The 18,350-nt window shown below is 53.3% G+C and overlaps 1 protein-coding gene and 1 long non-coding RNA gene across 3 annotated transcripts in view; one reads left to right on the top strand and one right to left on the bottom strand.

Moving 5' to 3' along the window:
* The window catches only part of Bcor (BCL6 corepressor), a 122,106-nt gene that overhangs the window by 47,137 nt on the left and 56,619 nt on the right, over positions 1 to 18,350 (bottom strand). The gene's annotated exons all lie outside the window — the stretch shown is intronic.
* Positions 5,665 to 16,465, top strand: LOC121825868 (uncharacterized). The gene is made up of 3 exons (XR_006068223.2): positions 5,665 to 8,103; positions 10,913 to 11,009; positions 14,120 to 16,465. It is a non-coding gene; the product is annotated as an uncharacterized LOC121825868 (long non-coding RNA).

Below are 18,350 nucleotides of genomic sequence, written 5' to 3'. Positions count from 1 at the left end.
CCCTCCTTTAAGGGAGTCTCTACGGTCTCTACTGGACTCTATGGTGTTCTCCAATGGGCTGGTGGGATTAAAGGCTCTCTCTTCCATCTCCTAGGATGTGTTTCCCAATTCCATAGGGTTTAAAAAATACCTTATTAAGGAAGTCCTAAGAGGCGCACGCGCAGAGTGTGTGTGTGTGTGTGTGTGTGTGTTGTTTCTGATTCACTGAGAATTAAAATGTGAGATCTTCCCCAGGTCCCCTAAGTCACACCTATTGGCCTGGTTAGTGGGAATTGTTGCCTGTGAAGAGAAAGCTGTCGAAAGGCAGTCCCATCTCGTGTCCTTACTCAGGGGGTCGCTACCAGATCCCGAGGCGCCCCGGGTCTACCACGGATGCTCAAGATCTGGCTCTTCCTCTGTTCTCTCAACTGCCCTCTTCCACGTCCCTTTGGAACTGACCCGGTGTCAGGCCGCCAATATCCCCTGCCCTCCGAAAGGGGAGGATTTCAACAAAAGCAGAGGAATAGATGGAGTGGACCAGCAAGTGAGCGCACGGGAGGGGAGGCCCCGTAGCCAGCTGAAAAATAAATCAGCAAGGAAATGAGAAGTACTCCGAGGTGGAGCTGCCGAGGCTGCCCCTCCCCCACTGGCCTCATATCCTCCCCCCACCCCCAAGAAAAGGTCTTGTGATTACAACATATGGCTGGACTTTAGGCTCCCAGGCCTTCTCCTGCTGCAGATTCTAAGCAGGCTCTGTAACTGGAAAAGCAAACTGGAGCGTCTGGGAGCAAACTTGAAACCTGCCTGCCCATTTTGGATTCTGCTGACTACACGACCTGCCAGGCTTCCAGCAGTCGGGCTACCCCTAGGCCTGGAGTAAGGCCTTGCATCCAGTCATGAGGTCCTACCTGCAATTAGGGGTACTCTGGGTTCCCAACTGTGTGTATGGTTGGGGTTCATTTATGACAAGTATGTGTCGACTAGAAATCCTAGTTCTGTACGCCTCCTTCGGGGTGTTCTCTGGCATTAGATATTGGAGTTACCGGAATACTCCGCACTTGAATGGTAAAGATGATACATTTTAGTTAATGTAATGTGAGGGAAGTATCCTGTTAATGTTAACTGTCTTCTCAAAGCATCCACACCCACAGTTACAGTGTTCCAGTCTTCCAGTCACTTTGTAAATGAACTCCAGGCTTACCCAGGGGCACTTAAAACAACAACAACAACAAAACCCACAGGCTGAGGGGGAGTGGGGGGAGACCAATCTAGCTCACCCTCTTGTCTCCCTTTCAAAACTTAGATGAAGTAACGATTGGAAGCCTATCCTTGACCCTAAGGATTTGACTAATTGTGAAATATTTAAAGAGAGCTGCCTTCCTGGGCAGGAAACTGCTGGATTTGAAGTTGGACAGAATAATTGCCTTTGGAGAGTTCTAGGCTGTTTGGAGGTGGAAGGCCCAAAGAACAGAACCAACGTGGTTCACAGAAACAACATCAGGAAATTCCTGGTCTAGGCTACATTTAGGTCAGGCGCTGAACTCTGGGATCTCAACGTCCACACTGCTGTTGCCAAAGGCCGACTGACTGGGTGTTGACCAGATGGTGGGGGGGGGGGTGGCTTCGGGGAAGGCCTGGCCCCTCCTTCAAAGCCGGATACTCCTACAGATCAACCCCATACTACCTCCAGGCCGAGGGTCTTGTTTAGCTAGGCTCGCTAGTGCATATTTTACCCTGTGTGGGGGCGGGGATTCGTGGGAGCTCAAGAGAAAGGGGGTAGATAGTTGTCCTTGCACCCAGCATACCTGCCTCCCCACACCAGTCTGTTAGCGACCCCACAGCCCCCATGCCTCGATGGAGGGGAGCAGGGATGCGGAGTGGTTTGCATTGCGAGAGGCCTGACAGAACCTTCCGCGTGGGGCAGCAGTAGGGGGAGGCTAATGCATAATGCACAGCGCCTGGAAGCCTGGCCATTAGCGGCCTGTCGGTGACACAGACAAACGACTGAGAGGGAGGAGATCCAGCAAGCTCTGGAGTTTAAATATACCAGCGTGGAGGGGAAACGCCATGATTTAAAAGTGTGTGTTTGCAGACACCCGCATATATTTTAATGATTTCCAGCAGGCTGCAAGTCCCAGCCTTACATCCCGCCCGCTACCCCCCCCCCCCCAACGGAGGAGATGTGTAGAGGAGAGAGGATGAAGGTGGAGGTTTCAGGGAGAGACCCAGTGACAGTTGGGGCGGGGAGATGAAGGGGAGAGCTTGGTAAACAGGGTACTGAGAAAAAGAGGCCTTGGGAAGGTGCCCGAGCCAAAGCCACACGCGTTTTTGTTTCATTCTTTTAAAAAAGAAATCTGGTCATGGTGCCTTCCAGCTGGGACTGGACCCTCTGCACTGTACATGAAAGGCCTAAGGGAAAGAATAAACTCTGTCGCCGTCTTTCCCCCAGGACCCCGCATTTTTTGAATCTTCCTGTTCTACTGGCAATCCAGAGACCTCCTTCCTGCCCGTTTAACACACCAGTGTTTTTTAGCAATTAAGGCGAGAAGGGGGTGGGGATAAAGATAAGCCAATTTTTTTCCGCCATGCAAGTGTGAAAGATAAGATAAGGCTAAGCTGGGGCAAAGCGGCTGCTTACAACCTCCCCTCAGCGATTTTGATCGGTCACTTCTTATCGCGAAAAAATGCTCCTTTCGAAAACTGCATCAAAAAGAGAAAAAAGCCCAAGGAAAGCGTTTTCATTTGGAAGTGACATTTAAAACCCGCCTCCCTTCCACCAGCAACCTCTCTCCAATGGCGAGGATCCCCAGGAAAAGTCGCACCTCGACTGCAGGGGTTCAGGCTTTCTCGTGGGGGACAGGATTTCTAGTGTAATTAAACTGAATAAAACCAGGGATGCGTGATGAGGATTTATTCTGCATCGAACACAAGCTTGCAAAGGCAGTTTTCTTCTAGTTACTGGCCTGTTTGTATTATACCATCCAGCCGATGTGTTGAAACTAAACAGGTAGCTATATTTGGGAGGGTCATATAACTATGTCAACAATGAGGTGGCTGTTAATTGGAAATAATAAGAAACTCTGCTGATTTTCACAAGCCCCTGTAAAGGGAGGAAAAGGCATCACACAGCCCAAACCCTGAGAACTCCCAGCTAAACTGGACTCTCCAGGAGTTTTAGTAATCCTTTCTTCCTCACAGGGATCTCACTGAGGGATTTCCGGAAGACTTTCTATTTGTTGAAGGTTTTGCTATCGAGGTCCACGCACTCGGGATGGCTTGCAAATCCCCGCCACCGCCACCCCGCCCCCGCCCAACCAAACTGCTGGCCTCAGATCGCGAGCTGCAAAGGAGGCCGGTCCCTCCGGCCAAGCTGAGCCTTTGCCCACCACCAGCTCAGAGCTCTCTCAGGCCCCTTCTCCAGTCGGCACCCCGGAACCAGGCTCCCCGAGTCTGCCCGCCCGGGGCTAGGCTACGGGACCCAAAGCCCAGGGCCAGCCGCAGCCGGATTGTCCCCAGGGAGCCGAAACCACCGATCGGGGAAACCCCTCCTCTTGCCCTTCCCCGAAGAGCCTGGCCGCGGCGTCAGCGCAGAGCGAGCGAGCGAGCGGGCGGGCGGGCGAGCGGGCATCTGCTGACAGCCGGGCCTCTCAGGAGGCCCACACGCGCCCCATTAGTCAGCTCGAGTTCCCCTCGGGCGAGCCGTCTGGCACGGCCTCAAGGCCCGGTTCGGGCAGGGAGGGGGTGCGGGGCTGCCGCGAGCTCCGCGGGACCTGGCCCGACTTGGTTCCGCGTTCCTGGACCCGTGGGGAAGCCGAGCCGGCGGGCCAGGCCGCTCCCTGGCGGGCTCCCGGCGCCGCCGAGCTGCGCTTCACGTGCCCGCCATAGCAGCGGCGCGGCGAGGAGGGGCGGGGAGGCGAGCGGCGGCTCCGGCGGGGTCCCAGACCCCTGCCTCCCCGTGGCGGAGCTGGCCGGGGACCACCCTGAAAGGCCCCATCTCGGCACAAGGTGAAGGCGACGTCGCCAGACGCCCAGAGGCTCTTAGGGCGCCGCTCGGAGCGCGGCGCGGCGCGGCGGCGGCGGTGGCTGGGGGAGGGTGCTCCTCGCGGCCGCGCCGGGAACTTCCCGGCCGCCCCGCCGCCGCAGTCACGGGGACCGGAAGCCCTCCCGCCACCCCGAACTGCCTGCTCTGGCCCCCAGGGCAGTTCCAGACGGGAGCTGGCCGCCCGTCATCCCAGATCCCTCCTGGCTCCCGGCGACTGTCCGCAGCCTGGAATATCCCCGTTTAAGCACGGAGAACCCTCCCCGCGGTCCGGTGAGACGTCCCCCAGTTACAACCACCACCAGCAGCAGCAGCAGCAGCAGCAGCAGCACCGCGTCTTCCCCCCTCCTCTCGGCCCCGCAGCTGGGACAGGAGGGGCGCGGAGCCGCCAGCCACTCCGGCCAGGCAGGAACACCTGCTCCGGGCCCTGCAGCTGGGCGCATGGTGCTGGGAAAAGCTGCCTACTGTTGTGTGCAGAGATCGCGGAACAGAAAATGGGGCTCCACAGCAGTGGGGTCGCATCCTGCCCCGTTTCCTACCCACTCTGGGCGGTCCAACCCAAAGCCAGAAGGCTTGCTGAGGGCACTGGTCTCCCTGAGGGTCTTAGGGCAACACCAGCTGACATCCAGCTTCTGGCCTTAAGGGTCGTTCGCAATCACATGGGGGCAAAAACCAGTTGTGGGGACCTTCCCCAGTGTCCCCCCGCCCCCCCTCCCGCCCCGCTCTTCAACCCAGACACTCATCTGCCCCACGCATTCTCGCCTCGTGCCGCGGACGGCAGTAGGTCAGGATGGCACCAGCATCTCCCCCCCTTTCCCGAGGGACAGAGAGTCTGGTACGGACCTCCGGCTTTGCCACTGCGCCTGGGGGAGGGCCACAGGGTCCTCCCCATCTTCTGGATGCCCGGGGTCGGGCGGCGGAGCTAACCTGCGTGGCTGTCCCAGCCTTCCCCCGCCCCCGTCCGGCCCTCTCCGACTTCCCTGGCCCAGGGCCCGGCCGGGGAAGGCGTTGTTTTGCCAGCGGGAGCCGAGCGAGTGCGCAGAGAAAAGCCACCCTGCTCTAATGAGAGTGCACACAGCGCTGCAGCGAGGAGGAGGATTACCCGGCGGGCGGGGGAGGGGAGCGCGGGCCGGGGCCGCGGGGCGGCGTGTGCGGCGGCCCCGCGGGCCCGGAGTCCCCGCCTGTCTGGCTGCTAATCGCACGCTTTCTGCTGTTATGGAGGCAGGCGGGAGCTGGCGGCCGAGCCCAGCGCCGGCGACTCGGCGGGTGACACGGAAACATGGCGCAGCGCCCCTCCCCCGCCCGCCCTCCCCGCGCTCCCGCCTCCCGCCTCGCACTTCCTCCCGCCCGCGCGGCTTTTGCAGTTCTAATGCTCTGCTTTCGGGCCTGGAACCATTACGCTAGCAGACGCTTCTCTGCGGCCTCGCGCGTCTCTTTCCCCTTTGTTTTCAGGGTCTATAGAAAAGGTTTGCTTTTGTCCCGAGCTCTCTCGTTAAACCAAACTTGTGGTGGCAACGGAAGGCAGTGCGGGCGGGGAGGGGCCAGGGGATTTTGGCAGCAACAGACCAAAGCGTGGTGGAAACTTCTCTTGCAGGGTTCCCCGCCACTGCCTTCCTACCCCCCACCCCCACTCACAGGCCAGCCGCCCCCGCCGACGCTTCTCTCTTGAGAGGCCCTGGGGTTCCAGAAAGGAAGCCTGGGCCACAGGGACTGTGACCACGGGCCTTCGAAGAGACCGGGGTTCCTGTCTGTGACCCCAGACTTTTGGCACTCGATGACCTTGCTCCTCGGCTGCTTTTTACTTGACTTGGCTCTCCTTGGGTCATTCGGAGCCCTGTATCTCAGTGGGTGGATAAAGAAGAGGAGCGGAGTGTTGTGTGTTGAGTGTGTGCTTCTTATTTGGAAAAGGCACGCTGTAATCTTACCCTTGACTGTAGGCCTCCTCTGTCGGGTCTGGGGCTGGACGAGGGAAGCACAGACTCAAAGGACAAATGATAGAAAGCCTACTCCCGGGACTGGCCACCTCACCCACACTCACTCAGCATGCCCCCTGGGAACGACCTTGCAGAGTGGGGGACCCGAGAACTACCTCCCACGCTTCAGGAGGTGCCAAACCTTCTTCTCTTTAGGCGAGAAATCTGGACAACCCCCTCTCCCCAGGGCGCACTCCCCAGACCCAGACCCACGCGTATGTTGTGGCTTTCTGCACTGGAGCTGCTCAGGCGGCAATTTTTTAAGCCTGCAATTAAGCGAGGCGTCGCCGTGTCCTCTGCTAGTGTCGCTCCTGTCAGTCGCACATGGCCTTGGTGCTCCGGTCCGAGGCCCCGCGATTAGTCACAGGCTCGCTTCGCTCCTTCCCTAATCCGCCTCTGCAGGCAGCCTGGGGACGCGGCCGACTAGGCGGCGCTGGCAGGGAGCCACCGCACGCGGGGCGGGCCTCCCGGTTAGTGCCAGCCCCACTGCACCCGAGCCAGCGCGGGCCCCGAGGTGCGGGATTGACGCCCCCCCCTACCGCCCCCTGGTGGGGCGCCGGCGTCCCTCCTCCTCCCGCCCCTCTCCTGGGCCTGCGAGATCTATTTGTGTGGTGTCATTTGCATAAAAATAGGACAAGTGTTTCAGTGCGTTCGAACGCGGGAGGCGAAATCCTTATTGATGTGTCTGTGTGGAGCCTCCGGTTGTCGGAGCAGTTTGATTTAGGGTGTTTGTGTTGCCTTCTACGAGAAATGAGAGGAAATCCTGTGCGACGCTCACGGCGCCCAGGGCCCCCTGGAGCATTCCCCTCCGCGCGGCCCGGAGGAGTGCATGGCTTGGGCCCAGCACACCAAGTCTACAACGGGCAGGTTGAGGGCCAGGCGGGCGGCCTATTATGACTCATAAAACCGGGCGGCCTAATCACCAGCTGCCAATCCCTTTACATGTGGCGCTTCCCAATGCACCCTCCTTCGTCCGGGCCGGGCCTCCCGCGGGTTCGCCGCGGACACGGCTAGAATCTCCCGGTGGAAGCTAACCAAGCGGTCGTTCCTTCCCGTCGGTAGCCTGGCTTCCCCTTCTAGGCGACCGCCGCTCTCTAGGCCTTTGCACCTCTTTCCAGCAACTCCTCAGCTTGGACAAATAGCTTGGGAGGGCGCCGGCCTCTCGGAGCCAGTAAATCAATCATTAACTCCCTAGCGAGGCCAGGCCAAGGGAGGGGGCGGTGGCAGAGCCCGGTGCGTGGGACTAGAGCAAGGCCCCCCTACCCTGGGCTGCGAGGCATCCCTGCGCCAGCGGGCAGGATGCTTGAAGACAGCTCCTCCAGGTCTTCTCGGTCTCCTCCAGAAGCCTTAGCCCGCTGGGCCTTTCAAGCTGCACGGCGCCTCGCCGGGCAGGTTGGGTTACTGCGCAGCCCCTTGGCTTCGGGCTTAGCAGCCTGCTGTCCCTAGGAGAGTGTGCCGTACTGGGGGCAAGTTCCCCGGGTCCAGCCGGGCTTCACGCGACTCCGGCTTTGCCAAAAACCTAGCTGATGAGTGGACCTGTCTCCCGAGGCATGCTCCTCTTGGAGCCCGCAGTGGATCTGGCACGCGAAGGGTTAAAAAGCCCCAGTTCGCCCTGGCTCCTCGGTTGCACAGAGGAAATGCTGATTAAAGTGCCTTACGGGGAAGGAAACACTCGCACACTCGGGGCTTGGGTCGAAGGAGACCGACTGGAGACGGCTCCCGAGTCGGCCGCCTCGAGCCGCTTCCCACACTCCCTGCAAGGCGGCGGCGGCCCGCAAGATTCACCCCGCGGAGCTCTGCGTGCAGGGGCTGGGGAAGGAGGAGGGACAAGGGGGCGGGAGGCGAGCCCGGGCTGCGCGCCAAGAGGCCCGGAGCCACAGATTAGTCACCGCTCGGCTCGGAGCTCACGGGTGCGCCGGGGAAACGGGAGGGCAGGCGGCGGCCCAGCTCAGCCGGCTCCCGGGGCCTCGGCGCCGCGGCCCCTACCCCCACCCCCGCGTGCGCCTGGCGAGACTCTCCGGGACTCTCCTAGCGGAGATCCACTTGTCAGTTCAAGGGCAGGACAGAAACTGCAAGCTGAGTCTTGTGAGCAGGAAATTTTTCATTGACAAGGTGCTACATCCCCCCCCCGCCCCCGCCGCGCGCATTCTCCCCCCACCCCGGCGCGCAACACGGCTTTAAAACAAAACCAAACCCCAGCGCGAGCAGCCGGCGTGCCCACTCGGCCTCGATCGCCTCGGTGTCTCCCGCCCCTTAGAGTCCCAAGCCCCGGGCCAGCACACTGGCTCAGCGGATGGGCTCGGCTAGGGGCTCCACGGAAGGCGCAATCATCCCCGCAGGACCCGAGCAGGGACGCCGGGCCCCGGAAGCCCTGCGTCTTCTCGGGGAGTGAACCGGGCAGATGAGCTTTGCGCTGGGTGGCCGCCGGGTCAACACTGTCTGCGGAGAGGGGGAGCTGGGAGGCCGCGGCGAATATCGCTGCGGGATCCTGGGAGGGCTGCGAGCTCGGCCTGGCAAAGTTCCTGTGGAAACTCCATGTTTTGAAACTCCAGTGGCGTTGCGGAAGGAGGGGGAGAGGGGATCGCGCCGAGCTCCAAGGGCGGCCAGCAGCCGCCTGGCGCTCAGGGGGAACCGGGCCCGCGCCTCTCCCTAGCCTACTGCAAGGCTGCAAGGCTGGACTGGGAGGGCCGAGCCCCTGGAGCAAAGTCTTTTGTGCATTCCCCCTTTCCTCCGCTCTCCAAGGGAAATTCATTAACCCGTTTTATTTACTGAGACGAAGGCTGCCTTTTTAGGGGCCCTGATATTCAGGGTAATTTCGTATTTGACACGTGTAAATACTTAGTACTCTCAGGTAAGGTCAAATTATTTATCATCTTAATTTATATTTCAATAGGCCTACAATTTAGAGTCGAGAAATGCCTCCTTATGAATCATTATGGTCTATTAGAGGAACTAATGTCTAAACAGCACTATTTGGGAGCGAATCACTTATGTTGACATTTAAATGGCTCTTCAATGGTTAAAAAAAAAAGAAGCATTCGAGTGCCTTTGATTAAATATACAATTTACAAGACCATCAGCAAAACCATCAGGACTGTAAATTCTAGGGATTTTTATTTATTTTCAATTTTTTTCCAAAGCCTTCCAGGACATATGTCATTTCCTATGGGAAAAAAAATTACACAAATTTCAGACAATTCTCCCCCCACACACATACACACTCAAACTAAAGTCTTATCACGGCCCCAAATCCTGTACCTTAGTGGCAAACTTAACCACTTTTTAGCACTGCAGCAGGTAACTTGTAAAAGCAGCTTACCTATCTTGCTGAAAGCCAACCACCCATCCTGATGTCACCACAGCACCCAGAACAGCCTTCTATTGCTTTAAAGTCGCCTCTACACCTGCTTAAATAAACCCCGGCCTCCTCTTAGCTGTTTCCCATCTCCAATTTTAAGACATCTTCATTAGGGCTCTGTAGTGTCCCTTTGCTCAAAGCATCTCCTGTGACGCAACATCTCTTTCAGGGCCACAGATTTGCTTCTTATGTGTCTGTTTTCCAAGCAGCTGGACCCCTTGAAAGAGATACCTACACCCATATAACATTTTTCATTTCATTCTTCCTTCCTTCCTTCCTTCCTTCCTTCCTTCCTTCCTTCATTCATTCATTCATTCATTGTGAGACAGAGTCTCTACATAGCCCTGGCTGTACTGGAACTCACTATGTAGACCAGGGCAGCCTCAGAGATCTGCCTGCCTCTGCCTCCTTAGTACAGGGATTAAAGGCCTGGGCCACACCAGGCTGATTTCCTTACTCTTATTTACTGGTTTTGAAGTTCATTTTCTTTCTTTCTTTCTAATGAAGATACTGGTTAAGCACAGCTTTGGGTATAAAAGCATAGGATTCCAAACAATGTAATTAATTGTTCATCAGCAATTTGGATAGCACCTGCATCAAACGTTCTGCTCTGTTTACTGACAGGGAAAACTTCAGGGTCCGTGGTTAAAGAAAGAAACAGGCACAGGGCTGTGTGCATATTATGTTGCAGTTCTTGTTTTGTTTTGTTGTTTGTTTTGTTTTAAGCATGGGTTAGGGAGCTTCCCCCAAGTATCCTGTGCTTCCCCTGGGGGTGGATTATAGATCTCTAACAGTGCCTGTGACCCAAATTTATTTGCATAAACTGTTCTGTGCTTTATCCAGGAAAACTTATTGCTACATCTTGCAGCTGCCAATATGGGTGTGTGTGGGGGGGGGGAGGTCCTGTTAGGTTACACAAGCTGAAGTCTAATTCCTGACTTCAAGCAATCCTCCGGTATCAGCCTTCCAAACAGCTGGATTTACAGGTACAGACAGTTAGCAGATGACTTTCTATCAGCATAGGGAAATGGTCCTTGTTTGTGCCAAAGTTCATGGAACTTCATTGTATAACACATCATCATTCATCACACTATTTTACCCATCCTCCCTAGGTATTCTGTAGAAAGTACTGGGAACCAGATACTCCCTTCAGGCTGAGTCCGGGAGTGTTTGTTTTGTTTTGTTTTTGAGACAGTGTCTCTACATAATCCTGGCTGTCCTGGAATTCACTCTGTAGATGAGGCTGGCCTTGAACTCACAGATTTCCCTGCCTCTGCCTCCTGAGTGCTGGGATCAAAGGTGTGTGCCACCACCCAGCTTTTTCAATCGTTGTCTTCCTTCACCTCCCAGAGGCACTTAGCACCCCTTAACCCCAATCCCCAACACAGGGGTTTTGTACAGGCTGGGAGTCACTTTCAATTTCTTTCTGGGCACGTGTCTGCTCCTGCAGTGATCTTGGGCCTGGATACTCCCCTCCACTTTGGCAAATCTCATCTGTTTATGGCTTTAAATACCTCTCACTTGATGATTCTTGCTTTTTTTGTTTGTTTGTTTTCCTTCAAGTTCCAGGCCCCCATATCAAACTGCACAGCAGATATCTCACCTTGGCATCCATATTCAGCTGAGGAGCCACAGCTGGCCTTTACACGCTGGTTTTAAGGTAAGAAAGCACATGATATAAATTGTCTATGAATTCCTGCAACCAGTAAGGTAGGGAGCTACCGCTCCTGGGTCACAGATGAAAAACTGAAGTGAAGGACTTCAGAACACTCACAGGAACCTGTGTCCTGTGCCAATAGGATTCAAATACAGGCAGTCCTCAGTCTGGAGTCCCACGTTCTTTTTTTTTTGGGGGGGGGGGGTTTCGAGACAGGGTTTCTCTGTGTAGCTTTGCGCCTTTCCTGGAACTCACTTGGTAGCCCAGGCTGGCCTCAAACTCACAGAGATCAGCCTGGCTCTGCCTCCCGAGTGCTGGGATTAAAGGCGTGCGCCACCACCGCCCGGCCCCACGTTCTTAATCACCCCCGCTACACAGACCTACACAAAATCCTACACAAGAATAGCCCTTCTTTCTACCTTCTACCTTGCTGCCCTGCAGCACTCTGGCAAACAGAACTAATTCTACTTTTCAGTATTCTACCTAGATTTCAACCTTTCCCATCAACTATAGGCCAGGCTCTTGCCTGGATTCCCTAGGGTTTTAATTCCAGGTACCATTTTTCATGCTCCTCCAATCCATCCTCCACATAGCAGCCAGACAGGCCTTTTTGCAACATGTCCCATCTGGTCTTGGTGGTGATCACCTGCAATCCCAGTATTTAGGAAGTAGGAAGGATTATGAGTTCAAGGCCAGGCTGGGCTACATAGGAAAATCAGGTTTCAAAAGATGAACCAACTAGGTGCTGGTGAGATGGCTCAGCAGCTAAAGGTGTTTGTCACCAAGCCTAACACCCTGGGTTCTAGTCCCATGACCATTGTGGTGGAAAGAAGAACTGACTTCCCGAAAGTTGTCCTCCGACCTCCACTGTGCTGCACTGCACTTGCGCTCAGGGACACATACGCAAATAAGTGAATTTTCAAAATTAAAAGCAAACACACAGCATGTCACATATCTCATTAGTTCCCATCATACTTGAAACAGAATTCAAATTTCTTAGTCAGGTGTGTGGTCACATCTGTAACATCAGTTGTTGGGAGGGGGAAACAGGAGGACCTCTAGTTTGAAGCCAGCCTGAGCTATGTATCGAGTTCCAGTCCAGGTTGGACTGCACAGTGGTCATGTCTTGAAAAACAAACCAACAAACCTGAATTCTCTGACCTAGCAACTTATTCTCTACCATTTCACTGCTTGCCAGTTTAACTCATCATCTGAGCAGGCCTACTGTTAGCTCCTGACTAGGTTCTTTCTGTTGCTGTTTTCCCAGACTGTGTCTTCCTAGAACCTGTCATGATACCCAATCTATATATATATATATATATATATATAGAGAGAGAGAGAGGGAGAGAGAGAGATTAAAAATGAAGGAGTAAGATGAGAATGGTGTGCACTTGAGAAGCAGAGATGGGTATACCACAGGTATATCGAAAGTTCAAGGCCAGCCAGGTCTACATAAGTAGACCTTGTCTCAAACAAAAGCTGGGAATGTCACTCAGTTGGCACAGTATAGTGCCCCAGTTCTATTCCCAGCAACCCAAGCAACATGCTTTAAAAAATTGGGTGTGGCACACTCCTGTAATCCCAGCACTCTAGAGGTGGATGCTGGAGGATCAGAAATTCAAGGTCTCTTTAACCTCAGCATTCCAGAGGCAGAGGCAGGTGTATCTCTGTGAGTTTGAGGCCAGCCTGGTCTACAGAGTGAGTGCCAGGACAGCCAAGGTTACAGAAAGAAACAATGTCTCAAAAAACCAAAAACAACAACAACCCCCCCCCCCAAAAAAAAAAAAACACCCAGAAAAAATCAAGGCCAAAATTCTCAGCTGCATAGGAAGCTGGAAACCAGCCTGGGCCACATGAAACTCTGCCTCAATAAAAACAAAGACTCAGTGTGATGATGCACTTACAAGGTGGAGGCTGGTGACCCAGCCTACACAGTGAGTTCCAGGCTGACATGGTGAGACTTTGTCTCAAAAACATAAATGAAAGAATGAGTGAATGTAACATAAGTGAATGAGTGGAATGAATGACTGAATGCCTGATACATTGTTATTCTGTAGCACGGTCAGAATTTTAAAGCAAGTTCAAGAGAGCAAGACAGCTGTAGGAGTGCTAACGTGCAGGGAGTGGGTCTGTGGTTCTGGGGAAGACCGAGGCAGAAGGAATTAGGCAAGTGAAGTTCAAGGCAAGAAGTGGTAATACCATCTGGAAAGACCCACGGGAGCACGAGATGAATATACCCAGCTCTTTGCTGGTCAGAGGAGCCAAGTGACTTACTTGGGTGTGCATGTTTCTGGGAGGCCCTGAGAGTCAGTCTTCTCATCCCCTGGGGGTGATAGCAGGGGCCCTTAACCAAGAGCAAGACAAAATCAAACGCAGAGACCTCTTCAGTGTGCCTTGTCTATCCCTGGCCACCCAAGACAGGGTCTCCCTGTACAGTCCAGGATTACAGGGTGCACCACCGTGCTCAGCTAACTCAGCTGCTACCTGGTGCCCCAAAATGTAGGCTCTTCCTCCTCAAGACCCTCAGGAGCCATCAGTGTGGCTCTGGTCATAACCGGCACTGGGCCATTGAGGTTTTTCTCCCAGTTCCACGCCTTTGACCCCCTAACAGGAACTGTGTCACTGGGCTATGCTTCATAGCAAGCGAGTCTGTTTGAATAATTCGTCCAGGATAAAAATAGCTACTGTTTATTGAAGACCTTCGCTCCCTTCCAATTCTTTACTAGGTACATTTCCTTGCAAGCTCACTATGCCCCCTAATAACCCTGTGGCTACACACTACCATCTACTTTATAGCCGAGGAAACTAAAGGTCTTAGAATCCTCCCCCACCCCCCGGGCCCACAAAAAAAAAAAAAAAAAAACCAACTGTGTATGGCTAATCTAAGAAAAGTGTGTGGTGGCCACAGGGATCCTCCTAACTTCACACCCCTCTGGCATGCTTTAACACAGAGTAAGTATATGGCTTCTCAGCCATGCATCTGCACCGTTTCCTCAAACCAAGTGCCTTCGGGGGCCAAATCCTACATAGCTTCTCCAATCACATCTTTCTTGGGTCATCTGGCCACTTACCAGCTGCTGAAATTATCATATAAGGAGTTTCTTTCCTTCCAGGATCAGCGGGTGTCAACTGATCCACCCTGTTCACCATGGGAACCTGAGCATTTATCTCCATGAAGGGTGCCTTCCTCCCAGGGAAGCCTTGGAAACCGTGGGGCCAGGAAACTCAAGGCAAAGACTTACTCCTCAGACAAAGCAACCAGACCCTGGCAAGGAGTTGGAAAAACCTCTCTGTGCTCCTAGCCATACTAAACTGTGGCTCTGCAGTGGATCATATTATGACCTGCCTCGCCTTTTCCGACTCCTGGGCGAGTTTCTCGGATTTTGAGCTTGCCTTGAACATCACTCTTGGGGCTGGCTGCAGATCCAGCTTATCAGCAGAGTGCTTACGGAGCATGTGTGAGACCCCTAGGTTCCATTTATAGCCCTACAAAGAAGCAAAAACTCCCCGTGCCCTCCGCCCCCCCCCCGTCCCCCGACACACACACACACACACACACACCAGAGAGAGAGAGAGAGAGAGAGAGAGAGAGAGAGAGAGAGAGAGAGAGAGAGAGAGAGAGAGATATGCTATGGGAAGGCGTCCCCATGCCCCTTCCACTCAATTCCTCTCCTGAAGTTACAGAGCTTTGGAGATCTGGGGAGCAGATTAGCTTTCTTCAGCTCTTAGAACAATAGCTAGAGTTTACTAAGGGCTTTCTATCTGACAAACACAGTATAGACTGATCTTGTTCCTTATAGAAAACTATCATCACCATTTCAAAGACGAGGGAAGGAGACCTAGACACTAAACATGACTGTTTGCCTGGATACTCACCACCTGATTTCCCCCAAACCCAACTGCTACCCAAGTCATCACTGCCCCTGCCCTCATGGTGGGGGGCATGGGCAAGTACACGGCATACCTTCTAGGATCTATGGACAGCTTCATTCTTTGGCCAATTCCCTGTGCTCATCATAAACAGGCTCTGATGACAATGTCCTTCACTGCATCCTGCCACACAAATGATGTCCCCTAAGGACATCATTGTCCTGCGGTGAATTTATCTGCTAGGTCCCTAAGAGAGGGCTTCCCCCACCCCTCTTGTGGCTTGTAAAGCCAAGGATAAAGCTGGCAGCAAGTCCAGAATGAAGGCTGGGATGCCTTCATGGGTTCAGTGCCAGTGGCTACACTGGGACCTTCCTGGCCTGCTGACTGGCACAGGGAGTTTGGAGGCGAGATAAATCTGGAAGATAATTTAGCTCCTGTCTTTTCTGAACCAGCCATGGTCCTCTTCTCTAGGTCTGCTGGCGATGGATGATTAACGTCGAATGCATGCTTTCTCTCCTCCTCTCCTCTGCTTCTTCCTTTCTTTGGGGTTATTTTCCAATGGCTGCTACAGTTTCTCTTCAGAGTACCCGCGCAGAGCGTGACCCGAATGCTGCTCTGAAGGGGTCCCAGGTGGCAGATGGCACCAGATTACTCCTATAGGAGCCCCTGCTACTGTTTAGAGTTCAAGGCTAACCCGCCACTGCCATCAATTGAGGCCTAATCCTTTAATTATTCTCAAAATGCCAAAAATAAAGATTGCAAGGAAGGCAATTAATAGGATCATCCGGTGTATTCCTCATTTGTAATTATATATTATTATTTTCCTCCCTACTTTGTTCCAATAATGATTTAAGGCTGCTTCCAAAGATACACAAATGCAAGCAAAGATAAATAAAAGGAGTGGGACGTGAATTACAATGTCATGCCTGCTCGAGACATCTTTGCCCCATCTACATAAGAGAGCTGAATTCATAATGCCTTTCAAAAATGAGGTAATTTCGTTCTTTCAGTGGCAACACTAGGCTCTTTGTCAAGAGAAAGGGTATTACACTGTCTGGAAAGAGCTTGGGGAGGACAGGGGTCTGGTTGGCAAGGCTGGTTGTGCCAGTGTGCGATCTTAGACAAGTTGTTTGTGTTGGTATAACAAAATACCTGAGATTGAGCATTTTATAAAGTGAAGAGGTTTATTTGGCTCACAATTCTGGTGCCTGGAAGTTTCCAACAGCATGGCATTGGTGTCCTGGTGAGGGGCCCCTGGCTGCAGGACAATGTGGCAGAGAGGATAGAAAACATGAATGACAATGTGGCAGAGAGGATAGAAAACATGAATGACAATGTGGCAGAGAGGATAGCAGCTTCTTAGAGAAGGGGACAAGAGAGTCAGGTAATGACTTCTGCTTTGCAACAACCCAATTTCAGGAAAGCTAATCCACTCCAGAGAGATTGCATTAGCCTCTTAAGAAGGGCTGCTAGGACCCAGTCACCTAATCACCTCTTAACCAGACCCCACCCCCTAAAGTTGCCAGCACCTCAACACTACTAGAGAGCAAGCTTTCAGCATGTGAATCCGTGTGTGTGTGTGTGTGTGTGTGTGTGTGTGTGTGTGTGTGTGGCGCGGGGGGGGGGGGGGTGTTCACACCACACTCAAGCCATAGCATTCACCCCCTCTGGACACTGGATTCTGAAATTCCCACAGCTCTCTGGAAGTCCTTGAGGTGCCCTTGGATGTGGGATGCTCCTCTAGCATGTGGGGCCCCTGTAAGAATTCTTGTTCAAGAAACCATCTCCCGGCCCAGAAGTCAGTCTCTCTCTTTCATCTCTTGCTCTCTGTGTCTCTGTCTTTCCTCCACTCCCGGATGACCCAGATAGTAAAACTTGAATTGTCTCCTGTCCTATGGCAATGATTCCGCTTGCCGTCCTTAGGCCAGAGTGGCATGAGAGTCCCTCAGGGCAAGGGCAAGGACTTGCCCATTGCACTTTAAGCAATGCAGTTGACTTTAGAGGCGGGCTTATCTCCTCTTCACTCCCTAACCACTTAGAAATCCATCCCAAGGAACACCTAACACAAAGCTTAGCCTATCGCTTCCTTAAAAAGACTGATAGGGAGCCAGAGGGGGTGGTGACACACCCCCAATCCCAGCACCAGAGAGGTGGGGGAGGCAGAAAGGAACTCAAGAGTTCCAAGCTGAACGGCGGCGGCGCACGCCTTTAGTCCTAGCACTCAGGAGGCAGAGGCAGGCGGACCTCTTCAGAGCCTGGTCTATAAAGTGAGTTCCAGGACAGCCAGGGCCATACCGAGAACCCCTGTCTCAATCCCCCTCCCCCACCACCCACACAGTTCCAGCCCAGCCTGAGCTCCGAAGTAAGAAAACCCTGAGAGGGCCGGGACTTGCATTCTCTCTGCCCCATTCAAAGTCACACCAGACCCCTGCTGCCTCTATCAAGCCCAGTTCCCCTCAGTGTATACTCCACAAAACAGAGCCCCTGGGGCTCAGCCCTGCTGGAAGGCTGTTTTGTAAAACACAAGCCCAGACACCATGGATGCATCTAACAGAGGAAATGTGGCTCAAAGGAAGTCTGCCCACACAAACAGGGATTGCAGAATTCCCCCGCCATCCCCTTTGAAAGTGGACAGAGCTAAGGCATTAGAAGTTTCTCTTCCACTGTGGGGACTTCTGGAATATTCTGCATGTTGCTTACACAGATGTCTGTATTTTGTGTGCCAAACCCCAGTAGAATGGCAACAAATTCAAAATATAATGAATAGATTTCTAGAAGATTTTTTTTATTTTTACTTGTTTGTGTGTGGGTGTGGGTACTTGAGACCAGAAGAGTATATCAGATGCCCTAGAGCTGAGCTATTTCTCCAGTTCCCCCTCCCCTTAATACAATAAATATTTAAAAACAAAACAACCGAGTGAGAATAAGACATAAAATCAGGAGGATAAAGTGTAAATTTGCACGCCCAGTCTGGGCAAGATGGCCACTCAAGCCTGATGACCTGAGCTTCCTTCCCGGAAGCCACAGAGCTGGAAGGTGGGAACCAACTCCAGACTAGTCATGACTCCCACGTGGCGCTGCCCCATGACAATAATACAAATGTATTTGTATTTTATGTACACTGGTGTTTTGCCTTCATCCATGTCTCTGTGAGGGTGTTGGATCCCCTGGAACCGGGGTTACAGACAGTTGTGAGCTGTCATGTGGGTGCTGGGAATTGAACCTGGGTCCTCTTAACTGCTGAGCCATCTCTCTCCAGGCCTAATAAACCAAACGTTTAAATAATAAAGTAAAAATTACCTGAGAAAGCTGGGCATGTTGGCCCATGCATGCAAAGCTGACTCTTGAGCTGAGCCAGGATTATTCCAAATTCAAGGCCAGTTGAAGATGACACAGTGAGCTGAAAGCCAGTGGGAGCTACACACAGTGGGAGACCCTGTCTCAAACAAGAAAAACATACCCCCAAATCTCACG

This window comes from Peromyscus maniculatus, chromosome X, assembly GCF_049852395.1.
Source record: "Peromyscus maniculatus bairdii isolate BWxNUB_F1_BW_parent chromosome X, HU_Pman_BW_mat_3.1, whole genome shotgun sequence".
Classification (NCBI taxonomy): domain Eukaryota; kingdom Metazoa; phylum Chordata; class Mammalia; order Rodentia; family Cricetidae; genus Peromyscus; species Peromyscus maniculatus.
The sequence above is the reverse complement of the archived record's forward strand: the minus strand, read 5'-3'. Positions and strand labels throughout refer to the sequence as shown.